The 13953-nt window shown below is 41.9% G+C and overlaps 1 protein-coding gene across 3 annotated transcripts in view; it reads right to left on the reverse strand.

The window, feature by feature from the left end:
- The window catches only part of LOC120895628 (neuropeptide CCHamide-2 receptor-like), a 49830-nt gene extending 39703 nt beyond the window's left edge, over positions 1-10127 (reverse strand). Inside the window, exons 1-2 of one of the 3 annotated variants that reach the window (XM_040299134.1) lie at positions 10039-10127; positions 7841-8374 (exon numbers count right to left, since the gene is read on the reverse strand). The gene's annotated coding sequence lies outside the window, so the exon portion shown is untranslated. Of the gene's footprint in view, positions 1-7362; positions 7708-7840; positions 8375-10029 lie in introns of those variants that run through there. The other 2 variants (XM_040299135.1, XM_040299136.1) reach the window with 2 other exon arrangements.
- Positions 10128-13953: the final 3826 nt, after the last annotated feature.

The following is a 13953-nucleotide window of genomic DNA, read 5'->3' on the forward strand; positions in this document are numbered from 1 at the left end:
TAATTTGAGGACATCCGGTAGATTTTACCGGGCCTTAACTAGTTGTAAATAATGTTCGTTTCTCAGACAGCAGATTAATGGCGATAGCATTCGTAGAAAAAAAATCAATTAGAGGACGGCATTTTAAGTATCAAACAGCATATCTTTCTCCGAATGGAAATTTCACTTGTTCATAGTAATTTTATTGTTGTATTGATTAACAGTGGGCTGGAAAACTGCCAATTCAACGTATCAAATTATTCAGCTTAAACGATTATGGTGGATTTTAAGCTGGATTTTATTGTTGTACTAATTAGCAATGGGATGGAAATCTGCAAATTCAACGTATCCAATTATCCAGCTTAAACGATTTTAGAGGATTAAAAAAAAAGAAACATAAAATTGTCTACACAAAAAAACTATTTAATTACCTATTTACAAAATAATACTCGCAACACTATAAATCGGAACAAGTTTTTGAACATTATTATTATATTACATATTGCGTCATTCATTGCTAATTGTAACTTCATTTGCTATGACTTGTTCAATTAGGTATTAGTGATGAAAAAGCGAAAATGATTCAATTTAAACTTCAGAGAAACAAATTACCATCATACATAACGAATGTACAGTAAAAATTCAGTCCAATTTCAGATAAATGGCTCTATCATACCATACCAATCGAAATCAATCTGTACTAGTGATGTGCTGTATGGAGCGCACCCACGACTCCGATCCGACTCCGACTGTTGTTAGTTCGATTCCGACTCCGGAAAAATGGAACCACTAGATCCGCCCGGAGTCGGAGTCGTTCGGAGTCGTCCGGAGTCTTCCGGAATCATCCGGAGTCGCCCGGAGTCGTTCGGAGTCTTCCGGAGTCGTTTGGAGTCGTCCGGAGTCGCCAGAGTCGGAGTCGTTTGGAGTCGTCTGGAGTCGAACGACTCGGAACAACTCCGGACGATTCCGAACGACTCCGAAGACTCCGGACGACTCCGATGACTCCGATGACTCCGGACGACTCCGACTCCGGGCGACTCCGGGCGACTCCGGACGATTCCGAACGACTCCGGATATTGCAGCGCGGACCTACCTTCAGGAGTCGATTCCGAATTTATCGGAGTCGGATCGGAGTCGATTCCGGATTTTTGCCAACTTTACCCATCACTAATCTGTACAGTAAAATCCCCGATAAATGAGTCAATTGATCAATGTCAGCTTTAACAAGAAAATCCGGAGGGAAAACTGGGCTGGAAATTAGCAACCCATGGCACGATTATGGAAATTATGGGTTCATTTGCGAAATAGCAACACAATGTACTAACGATGCTAGACATAAGCGCAACAACGTCAACAATCGATAACAACGTATTTCCCTCCCGGCGTAGGTGGCACACTAGTTTGTGTATTTGTGAGTAGGAGGTAAGTGTACAAATAAGGATTCATTATTGAATGAGCTCAGCACAGTAATTACATCACGGGTCGCCCCTAAAGACCCCAGAGACGGCAAGCCGGCAAAACGGTACTGTGCTGCGGCGGGTGTAAAGCCGCTACTCATAAACGTTGCATTACTACAGGCTCATCTTGCTTTGAACATTTTAATATGCAAATTCCGGACCACCTCCCTGTACAGGGCGGAAGGGCATATATGTGTCGCTCGCGTTATGAACATGTTTACCCGTGTACCACTAAACGACATGCCAAGCCGGGCACCGTACCCGTGTGCGCTTACTACATTAATAATTCATTAAGCGATGGGTGAGCTCAACTCCTTGACAAAAGCTTCCCGCAAAACACGACACGACAGGTGCCAATAGCGTTCTTTGAAAAGGGTGGCAAATTTCGAAGAAATGCGTCAGTGAGATAGAGATAGAGAGATAGAGAGAGAGAAAGCGCAGCAACAGGACGACACTAGGTTGTAAACGAGGTGCGAAAACGGCTCTCGATTCCACTCGAACGCGGGAAAGGTGGTGCGCGCGCGTGTGCATAATTAATTTTTATGTCAAAAGGCTAACCACCAACGAAACGGAAACAATGAAGTTGTCTATCGACTTAAAGAGGTCCGCCCGGGTGGACACGTGTGGGAAGAAAATGGAATCTTGCGATTGCTGTGCTATTAATAAACTGTTCGTCACAACAATCTTCACCGTGTGGCAGTGGCGTCCCAATAATGAAACCTAATATTGTCTTTACCCTTCAATAACATCGCCCGAAGCCTTTTGATACTGGATATTATGTTTGCCGTCAATGTGTGCCCACCTGCAAGTACGAGTGTGTGATTAGAAGCGGAACCCAACTTAACCGGCCGCCGCCCTTCTACGGTAGCAAATTCGAGCAATTCGGCGAATTAGTTGGAAGGAAAAACCGTACCGACACCGCGCCAGCGTGAAAAACCCTACCGAAATCAAAGCATTCCTTGGACAAATTGTACGAATGCTTTTCGGCAAACAAACGCAAACGCATAGGCGGAAGGAAACGAGCTTTCATCTGACAGGCAAACCCTGACAATCGAGCACAGCAGCATGCCTTCAGCAGATGTCGCTCAACTGTCACACGGTGAGTAAAATGTAATTTCGATCAATACATTCTGCCCCCTCTCCCCCCTTGGTTAGCGATTTGCCGGTAATAAAATTACAGACCAAAATCATTGGCGAGAATCTCGGCGAACGACACTGCCGGGCTGGGGGAATACAACATACACCACCGGCTGGGCAAGCAAACACTCTCGGTTTGCTCTCTAATGTGATTTTCCTCGAACTCCGCCAACTTTCGCCACGTGCTGGTGAAATGGTGATTCCGGCAGCCTAGTGCAAGCGTACCGCTAATTAGTGAAAGTAGTAACGTGGCCGTCCTGTGGTCGATGGGGAAGGAATCTTCACGCGGGTTTCGTAAATGCCTATTTTGCTAACCTTCACCACAACACTCGCCGTTAATCAGTGGCCGTGAGACTGGGGCCTCCGTGTTGAAGGCCATCATCGATTCTGCCCGTATTTAGATGATAGTATTTCTTTTTTTTTGTCGATTCAATCCAAGACACGACTTGGCACAGTGGCAAATATCTATTTTTTCCTTTTGCTTTTCAAGTACCATTCCAACGAGCTTAGTGCGGCAAAGACTACGGCATATCTTCAAAAGGCATTGTGCCACTTTGGTCGGTCCTTTTTCTCGCGAATGTTTTGCTCCGTTTCTAGGATACTGTTTGCGACTGTCTGGTGGCTGGAAGAAGGAGCGCAATTTTGTTTGCTATTTTGCAGCGAATGCTGTAAAATATTACTATGATATAGCAGAGCCTTTTCATGGAATGGACGTAGATGCAAAGCGCTTTCTAGAATTCAATAGATACTTCCTTCCCGTGGCGGTGTATGTCACTCGAGAGACATTATTTATATCTCACTACAATTGAAACATAGATCGTCCAGTGTACAATCTCTGCTATACTATAGAACACGATGTGTTGGTGAGTAAACAGCTTAGATATCGAAAACTTAATCGTGATCATTTGCAAAACATTTGGTATCAATCACAATAATACGAAAACACATTAGTGCTCTTTGTTTCGTTAAGAATATGCAGCACGGTTCGGTGAATATTTTCGGTTGTTAATTTGTCATGTGCAAAGTATACCGCTCAAAAAGCTATTAAAGCTTCTTACCTTATTTAATAAGCGTAATGGACCCCCGCACGGTACTGGAGACGCATTTTCTCTCAAGCACCGTCCTAGAGTAATGATTAAGGTGACTTGCGTTCAACAAAAAGCCTGCTGATGGCCACTAACTGATTACATAAACGTGGTTAGCGAACCATGACAATGTTTAGGATGTAAACCAAGTCCACAGCATAGGCTATTCTTGTTTTTTTTTTGTCTTATGTTTGAATTTTTCCTTGGCTGGTTGTGTAGAAAAGAACACGGACTTTTTTTGAGCAGCGAATAAACGAACCTATTAAAAAGTGTATGCAGCAAGCGTTTGAATCTTTTTTTAAACCAAGTATACCAGTACATAATTGGCTATAACGTTTCGGACGATCTTGAACTTGAGCCATAAGCCACTTTAGCGCCGTATATATAGGTCGCTCGTGCCATTCAAAACGTTCGCCCAATGCCCTCGAGCGCATCCAGCAGTGCTTACGCCATCGCATCGCTATGGATTTATTTCCTGCATGTTTAAACAATCCACCAAAATAGCACACAAAATCCTTCGTTCCGAGAAAAGCTTTTAGTTTTGTAGCATCCTTTTTTTGTATGCTTTTTTTTAGCACAACACGAATCGATCGGCATGTGTATGTTTTGGTTTTCGACGGATTTATTTTACAGGATTTTTATAATGCTCCTTTGCTAGTGTTTTCTTTAATGTACGGTTCAGTTTGTTTACGCAATGAAAAACATAAATTGAAGTGAAAAAACTCTATCCATAGAGATAGACGGAAGGCAATCGATGCTTGCTATTCAACCATCACATCACTGTTGACCCAAATGCGACAAAAGGGCGACGTAAAACTGTAGTAAAAATTATTGGTTAAAAAAAACACTATCGGTTCCCTTTCCCGATTCCCTTTTTTTACATCAAACTCTTCATCAAAATGCTATATGCTTGTCGTTTGAAGTGGATTTTCAATAGTGTCATTGATCACGCATTCTACATTATGCCACGAATACAATTGTTGCGAAATGAAAACCAACGCGGTGTAAATTCTTTGCCGAAACGATTTATTGTTCTACGTTTGCCAAAAAATTAGTCTTCGATTCCCGCTTTTGGTTTAGAGACCTTCTTCGTGTCCTGTCGCCCCTTTTTATGCTTTCCTTGCGAACCGAACGCGATCGGTTGAAACCCGAACCGATATCTCACATATTTTAAAACGCGCGTTTACGACAGGTCGTTGGGTACCTTGCGAAAAGGTTCCAACAACAATATTATGCCATATTTTCACGCTCTCTTCACCGTTTATCATGGTTTTGTGAGTCTGTTTACTCTTCGTATCGTGCTAGGTGTCTTTTATACGGGTCAGTATCACTGAAACATAGACGAATAACGGCGCAGTGTACTTTCATATATAAGTTGATCAGCGGTAACATTGACGTCCCGTTTACAGGTTAATTTTCTGGCAACTAGTATTAATCTATTGCCAGATTTCTTATTTATTACTGAATGTTGGACTACGGTTTTTTGGTTCTAATGATCCACTTTAAGGAATAATCCACTCGCATTGTACTGTTAACATCATTTAAATATAATGAAACAAACGTTGCGCAGCTTATACTGACAAGTGAAGCTTTTATTTACCCATTTATTGTTCTAATCAGTTCTTGTAAAATGTGTTATTGTAATTGTAATAGGTCGCTCGTAGGCCGGGCCGGGCCGGTCTCGTAGTACAGTCGTCAACTCGTACGACTAAACAACATGCCCGTCATGGGTTCAATCCCCAAATAGACCGCGTCGCCATACGTAGGACTGACTATCCTGCTATGGGGGGAATCAATTAGTCACTGAAAACCAAGCCCACAAGTGGGTACAGACAGGCCTTGACCGACATCGGTTGTTGAGCCAAAGAAGAAGAAGAATAGGTCGCTCATATTAAGTTATAGAGTAGACCAGCATGGCATACAATAATATTAAAGTAATAATAGCAATAATAATTTGTTTAAATAACATGTACGATGCCTTAAGGGCTGCATCAATTTATGAATATAAAGTGGTAACGTGTTGTCTAAGTTTGGTCCTTCTTTCAATAAAATCTAAAGCGCAGTATGATACAAAAAATAAAACAGGAATATTATTTGCTGTTTATGCATCATTTTTTATTTTGAACAATTTTATTCAAGCAACTACAGCATTGTTTGCTGACAAGAACAAGTTTGTAAAAGAACTGTTAGTCAATTGGCCATTGAAATCGATAACAAGAAATTGGTTAACGAGGAGATACATTAAACTGTAAGTTTAAACAACTGAAATGGTAATGGTGATTGTTTTTACTAATATTCCTGTTTTTCATTACTTCCTCAGTAATTGTTTCATGATGCATAATGAATGCAGCAGTGAACATATTCATCCCGCAAAAAAAAAGGACGAATGTAGTCTTACACAAACTTCAGCAAAAACTCATAGTCTTCTTGCACAAACTTTACCGAAAACTCTTTATCGTCCACATTCAGGAACAACCAATGTGGCGCATATTTTCCAAGAACTGCTGCTCACTCAGTGGGCAAAATGTGCAATAACATTCTTCACCCTTGTATTTTAAGCGCAAATTATGATATGTTACGATGGGTTGTTTGGGTTTCGATAGCAAAAAATAATCTTCAATCTTGGGAATATTGCAGGTGGTAAAATCTGTCAGTATCGTCAGACATCGTCATATCAGGACCATGAACTCGATGAGATGTGGAAGAAAATGCCAGAGTAATTAGGTACGTTGAGTGCTAGTAGATGTGCCCATGTGGGGCAAAGGACAGGTAGCAACGGTACAGCTCCAAAGTTCTGGAAAACAGCAGTAACTCAATAACTCGCCAAACTAGCCGAAGTTGGTTCAAAACTCATTAATTGCGATTGGACATTGAAAATGAAGGGTCCATTCGCTAAATACATTGCGCCAGATGAGCTATTAATGGAACTTAGTGGTAAAAATCATGACCTGCACACCTTGCAAAACTGTTCGAACAACTAAAGGGCAGCACGAACAAGAAAGCAAAAAAAAAGCTCAGAAAGAGCTTAGCAGCTAGAGGAACTACCCTAAGATTTAAACTTATTTTTATATGATTTTTTACCTTTTGGCAGATTAAATAATGTTAACACTCCACACAAAACAATATCCCAACTAGCCTCTAGTGTTCACCTTATGTTTGGTCTTGTGAATTGATTGAATTGTTCTTGTCAAATCAGTGTATGGTGAAGAAAGTCTAACACAAGCATTTGAACGAATTTTCAATGCAAATATTAAGACTCTATTCAATGCGATTAGCTAAGTATGAAAACGGCTTTGAGACTCCATGGTTGTTCCCTCATAATTGCCGAAATGCAGCTGTTAATTAGGTATGAAAAAAAATCCCTTTTCATAAGTACTGCAGCTAAGACAGGGTGCAATTTAAGCTTTCTAAGTTTTAAAGGGTTTAAATTAAAGGGTTATTAACTGTTTTGCAGCCACAGACACCATTCCAAAAGAGACAATAGGTTTAAAGAGATACAGACATTTTAATTTGTTGCTGTTCTAAATGTACTAAGCTTTATAGCAATTACTATCCTGTAATGGGTAAACCTAGATCGACTTAGTTGTTTTGACAAATAATAAGTTTGTCGAAATTCGTTAATTAAACGATTTCCAAACGCACAGTCAAAGCAAAATAATCTAAATTGACAATACTTCATCATTTTACACATGTAACACATTTACCTTTTCCATCGGCATATGCACTTGCAAAGGCCAGTCACTGTTTTGCGTCAGTGGCGCTATTTCTGGACAGCTCTTTAATGTATTTCTCCCATTTGCGGTCAATGGACAAGATCATTTGCCGCACCACCGTTGGTTAACATTTTGATTTGCATTTGCTACATCCATGTCCAATTCTTCCCTGCTCCTCCATCCATTACTATTCGCTTCTCCATCGCGCCGAAAACCAATACACATACACACACACGCGGCTTGCCAATCTCCACATATCGACGGGTCAACCGATTGCACCCTGAAGCAACGCTTCCTGCACGCCATTCAGTAACCGATGCAAACCGCTCATAAAAGTCAGTTTCACCGACCATCCCCTTCCCCCATCCCTTCCCCTCTTTCTCCATCGCTCCCATAGTGTAAAACTGAAGCCCGCAAGCGTTATGATTATTTATTTCCAACAACCAAATTGCCCCCCATCAGTCATTACCTCGTTTTTTAGTAACAGCCGACGTCCAACGCGCCGCGGAATGGATGCAAAGTCGCGGGGCCTCAGCAACGCCCGCCTGTCATTAAACTTAGCGAGGCGCAGGGAGGGGTTGTTTTTCACTCACCACCCGTTTTCTCTTCACTACACTCACTCACACATACACACACGCACGCATACGAGCCGAATTGTTACACGGGTTTTTTTTCTTTTTTTTTTTTGGTTTCGTAGGGATTTCCACGAGAGTGGAAAATATTAATCTTTGCCCTCCGCTGGCAACAGATTAGACATACTCGTCATCATCACACATACATACACACACACATAAATGCACATTAATGCCTGTTGGTCCATTCGTGGAAGGTGTTATGGACACGCACACAGCACACACTCATTTTTCACATCTGTTTTTCTGGTACTTTGGTGTTGATTTGATTCCTTTTTTTGTGTTTCTGCTCGGGATGTGTTTTTTGTATCTGCCTCTTTTGTTTGCGGGTGATGTTTTCCCCACCTCCACTCTGACACGCTGCAAGTAAACTGGAAAATCTCGTGTATTTAATAATTTGTACGCCTTTTGCGCGGGCACACGCACACACACACACGCGCGCGAAACGCTATAAATTATCTAACTTTAGGCGCCAAGGCTGTTTTTCCCCCATTCGCTATCATATTCGTTGATGCGTGGTTAATGCATCTCGGGACGGAAATTAATTAATCATATCAAACACACACACACACACATACACACATACACACAAATACAAACGTATCATCATTAAAAGTTTGGCCGAGCTGGAGGAAAATTGGGTTAAAAAAACCCCCCATACGAACGCAATGGGTGTAATAAAAATAATCATAATAATGATAACGCACCAAAACACCGCTACCACCACCACCACCGGGACGGCCTGTGTGAGTAGTAATGTTTGATGGGTGCATAATTTACGGATGCTCGAAATCGTGACTTATTTTTAGAACCCATTGAAACCCGTTCCGCCCGTGGCCACTCGTTTGGTTTATGGACACACCACACTCGTGTCGTTTCGCCGCCGCCGCCGACAAACGGCACCCAACCATCGTCTTTCGCTGTTTTTCCCTCCCTCTTTTGCGCAAGAAACACGATGATCACTGTTTGTTGCACGGTGGTTTGCCTCTTTTTTTTTTTGAAGGGGGAAGGGGATGAACGACAATTTTCACTCCTTTTTGGCATCACACCGCTTCCTTCTCCCCTAAGCCATATCCCACGGATGACAAATTAGGTGGAAGGGTGGGCGCCAAATTCCTTCTTTTATTTGCACCGTGTCAGCATTCCACCATCATCATTATTTATCCTCTCGCACACTACACACGCACACGCACGCACACAGTCACTCACGATTCCTCGATTCCACGCTGGGCAAAAAAGAACGAGCCATCGTGATGGAATCATTCTGGTTAAGTTTTTTTTCTTCTCTCCCTTGGCTAACGATTCCGTTTTATCGGTACACGCTCTGTTTCAATCACTTCCATTCACTCACAGCTCGCACAGCACGATGCTCGTTTGAACGACGCCGAAGAATGATTAATTGGCACGCGCTCCTTTGGTTGGGGGAGGGAAGGGAGTGGACGCCGATTAAATGTGCAATAAACCGATGCTGGTCGGGTGACAGTAAAAAAGGCTCCCTCCTCCTCCTCTCGCCAGTCCGAAGAAATGCCCGTAGACTCAACTCAGGTTTCAATTGCCTTTCCACTTCAACAGCGTCTTGAGCATAAATCTTCAACAGTAGTGCCGCGTGGAAAGCTGCATCCAATTTACCCCCTAAATAGCGCACGGCACGTGAAAATGCTTTAGCAGCAAATGAACCAGTTGAAAGCAAATGATGGTGTTCGGAAGCAAAAATTGCGAATGAGAGATTACCCTTTTTAAATGTGTGGATTTTTTGTTTGTCGCTTCTACTACGAATGTTCCGGAGCAACCAGGGTGGGTTTAAGTGGTGCCACTTATCTTACAAGCTTTGCGTTTTTCGTCCTTTCTATCTGCGTTGCTTTTTGGCACACAGTTGCTTTCGATCGAAATAATAAGGTACTCAATTGCACACTAAAACCATTAAAATCTAACACATCTCTCAGATGTTCATATCTAATCCTTGCCGTAAAACAAAAATACGCAACTTTAGCAACGAAACACAGCAGCACACAGCACACGATCGTACAAGCCTCACCCACAAACCAAGCTGATTAGAAATCAGAAGCAGACGGAACTGCATCGAACGAAGGACCGTTGGCAACTGAGCCGACCCGCCATCCGCAGCACCAACCGTTCATGCATGGATGAATGGAACGTTAACTGTGGAATAGGCAGGTGCAGCATCTTGCCGATGGGAACGGCCAGCACTAGAGCGAGAGAGAGAGAGAGAAATAATGGTATTCGAAAAACATCGCTTCGATGTTTATATGGTGCTGTTGATAATGCGCTGGTGGCATGCGGCAGGGTGCCAGACAAACGGTGCCGCTCCAACACCGGATGCGGATGTTGTTTGGCAACTGGCATCGAATAAGGCAAGGAATGCTGCTTTCGAATGGAGGTTTTGCTGTTGCACGCGTGTCGTGTAAACAGACACAGTGATGACAACGTTTGAACTAAATTTATTTGTGTGCCCATGTTTATTTTAATTAATAAAAAAATGTATAATCGATGCAATTCAATTCAAAGATTTTGTTTGCCACTATAAAATGATTAATTCAGTTAATAGTTTTAATAAATAAATAAATAAAAAGGCAAATTATTATTTTTAAACCATGACAACACAACATATTAAATGAAGTAAGAAACAAATTTGCCTAATAGATTTAACATTGTTAATATTAACTAATATTTACTCCAAATAAGTACCTATTAGAAACCACATTTTCTCAACGAAAAATTTATTTACCATGTGCTTTTCGATGGATCGAAGCTTTTCGTTAGTTACAAACCACTGGGCGTCTCCATCGAACACGTGTAAGCAAGCCATGCCCATTACGTGTGTGGTGTTCCACAACCTTTGCCACACACTGTACATCTGCACTTCGGTTACCATTCGGAAAAAATCGCTCGGCTTCGGAACACGTGCGTTCGTGCTGTGCGATGATATTTCATCGCGCGAAACAGCTGTTCCGATGAGTGTTATTTTTTGCTTTTTTTGCTTCCTGCCTTTCAACGTCATTCAGCGTTTTGCTTCGCCACCTTTTGTAGCCAAATCAACTGCAATCTTTTTTCGCTTGTCAAACCTAACGGCCGATCGGCACGCACGGTACATTTATTAAATGTGCCCCTGGCCACAGCACAAATGACGGGTTGGCGCGCGAAACATTCGCATCCCTGACAATGACACGATGCTGCCTTCGCATCACGTGAAAAATCAAAAACAGAAAGTTAATGAAAAGCGCACCAAACAATCAACAAACTTTGTGTTTGTCACTGCACCGCCCTTCTTCGCTCGAGAGAAACCGAAAAGAAATGAAAAAAGCAAATGTCCTCGATGTGCTACTGCTGCTGCTGCTGTGTGTTTGTTTGCCTGTTTGATTGTTTGCCTTTTTTGATTGTGTGCCTTGCGTGCGCGGCTAAGCTTGAGTGAGGGGGACACGGGTGGGCTGGAGAGTGACATTGAGGGGACCCTAGTCTGATTGTCCGTCCGGTCGTGAGCAGGGATGGAGTATTGTCATCACAAAACTTGTAGCACGCCGCAGGATGACGTTAATTTGATGCCAGAAGCAAATGTTTATCGCATTACTTTCGCTTGCTGCCCAGCTGCGCAACGAATGCGCTCGGGGCGCTGTCAATTGCAAGCCCGGCTGAGAACAGGCAGCTCGTGAGTTGATTCCGCTAGAGGTGGGCTTCTTGGAGATTTAGCTTTTGTTTTTTTTTTTTCTCTCTTTGCTTTTCTTTTCGCGCAACCACAAATAATTGACGAAAGCTAGCAAACGATGCCGGATGGGTGGAACGCTATGTTGCGTTGTATCGCTTATCATTTGCACATACAATTGACGCTGCTGAGAGAAACTAATCAGAATTTCAAATGTAAATTCTGATAGCAAAAAGGCACATGAAAAATGTAATTGTAACAGATACGCTAAGGAATTAGGATTGTCCAAAAATTTTAGGTTCGATTGTTTGCTATGAACATACTTGGTTCTTAACGTGTTTCTTAAAAAAGTTCATTTGGTCACCTTTGGATTGACCCGCAATTTTTTGCGTAATAACTTACCATTCATACTTACCGATTTCTCCCTTGCATACCAAAGCCTGAAAAATAATAATACAAACTAACTGACGGCTGGACTAAGAACAAACTTCAACAAACATTCCAAATGACATTAGTTGAAGTAAATATATTTAATTCATTTCTGATATTACTCTTCCAGTAAGAAAAACAGCCATTGCCCACACCAAACAAATTTGCTAGTCGAGAAGTGCTTATCCGGATTTTTAATGCTTGGGTTATTCCGAAAATCCTAAATGGAATAGGAATAACGTCTATAAACGAATACAAATTTGAAAAATCTCTAGCTCCTCTTTACCATGCTGCTTCCTTTCTCACACATCATCACACACACACACACACACACAATAGTAACAGCTGCTGGACGCTGTCTGGAGCAGAGCATAACAGCTGATGCGCTAATTGAAAGAGCCAAAACTCCATTGATAGAGGTGACAGGAGAACGAATACCGCGAATTGCAAAACAATCACGTAATGGAAACAGGCTACAGTACCAAAACAGCTGAAAAGTTTATTGGTGTAAAATGAAATTCCAAAAGATGTCAGACCGGTAATAGCAAGCAAAATGTGTAAGGAACTTTAAAACAGTAAATACCAAAATCACCATCATACCATACACGATTCCCCTGTACAATGAGTCTCCAGATTTCGCTGCTGATGTTGTCCTGCCGATGATGTCGATGTCATCCGCGAAGCCAAGAAATTGGACAGAGCGGTAGAGGATCGTATCACGTATACGAGGATCGATGTCGTTGTATAGTCCTGTATTTCGAATGACACCTTCCAGGGCGATGTTGAAGAGCAGAAAGGTGAGTCTGTCACCTTGTCTCAGAGTTCGTCCCTGTGAGATACGAACGATTCCGACGTCAAGTTCGATACTCTTACCTTGCACTGCACCCCATTCATGGTGGCCTGTAACAGCCGGATCAACTTCCCAGGGAAGTGGTAACGCTGCATGATGCTCCATAGCCCATTCCGGTCTACGGTGTCGTAGGCCGCCTTGAAGTCGATGGTGGTGCGTAGGGATCAGGCGCTCTCGGAATTTCTGGACGATCTACCATAGAATGAAAATTTGGTCGGTGGTGGATTTGCCTCCAACAACCTCACCTTGATAGCTGCCGACAAAAATTGTAATAAGAGGCACAAGTCTGCAAAACAGGATCTGGGAATTCTCAGCACTTGTCATGATTATAGCAACAATATTTTTACAGGCAGCGCTAGTGTATTGGCAGCACTAGAGCGAGAAAGTTCTAAGGGATAAATTGTGGAAAAGCTTCCAACCTCAACAATCACTTCCTTTTGTTAGATTCTTGGCCACTGTAGAATAAAAGTGTGTTAAAAAAAAGACGCTGACAAGGCAGCAAATGACGGTCGTCAACAGAACTATGGACAAGAAGATTCTTTATCCAGAAAGGAAATGGTGATTGGAGCTTAAAACACTATCTTTCAGACCTGGCAAAACAAATGGTGGAAGATAAAGGAGAACAATCTTCGAGTCGTTAAAAGCACAACAACACCTTATGTTTTCAAAAACAACAACCACCGTGAGCATGCGTTTCTTACTAGACTCCCAATAGAACACACATGTCTTGCCCACAGCCAGCTATTAACGAAATCTGAACGCGAAAAGTGCAATTTTAACGGAATTGAAATTATAATAAGATATATACTAATATAGTGTGTAGGATACGATAAGGAAAGGGACAAAATCAATTTAGGAAACAATATAGAAGAAGTATTAGTAAATAAAGAGGAAAAAAAACTTATATATTTATAAAATAAATCGAACAAAAGCTTATTTTCAGCTTTATTAAATTGGAATCTTCCTTCATGTTCTTTATTTTAGAATTTAGCAACGAAACCCATACAGTATTC

The sequence above is a fragment of the Anopheles arabiensis genome, chromosome 2 (genome assembly GCF_016920715.1).
Source record: "Anopheles arabiensis isolate DONGOLA chromosome 2, AaraD3, whole genome shotgun sequence".
In the NCBI taxonomy this organism is placed as follows: Eukaryota; Metazoa; Arthropoda; class Insecta; order Diptera; family Culicidae; genus Anopheles; species Anopheles arabiensis.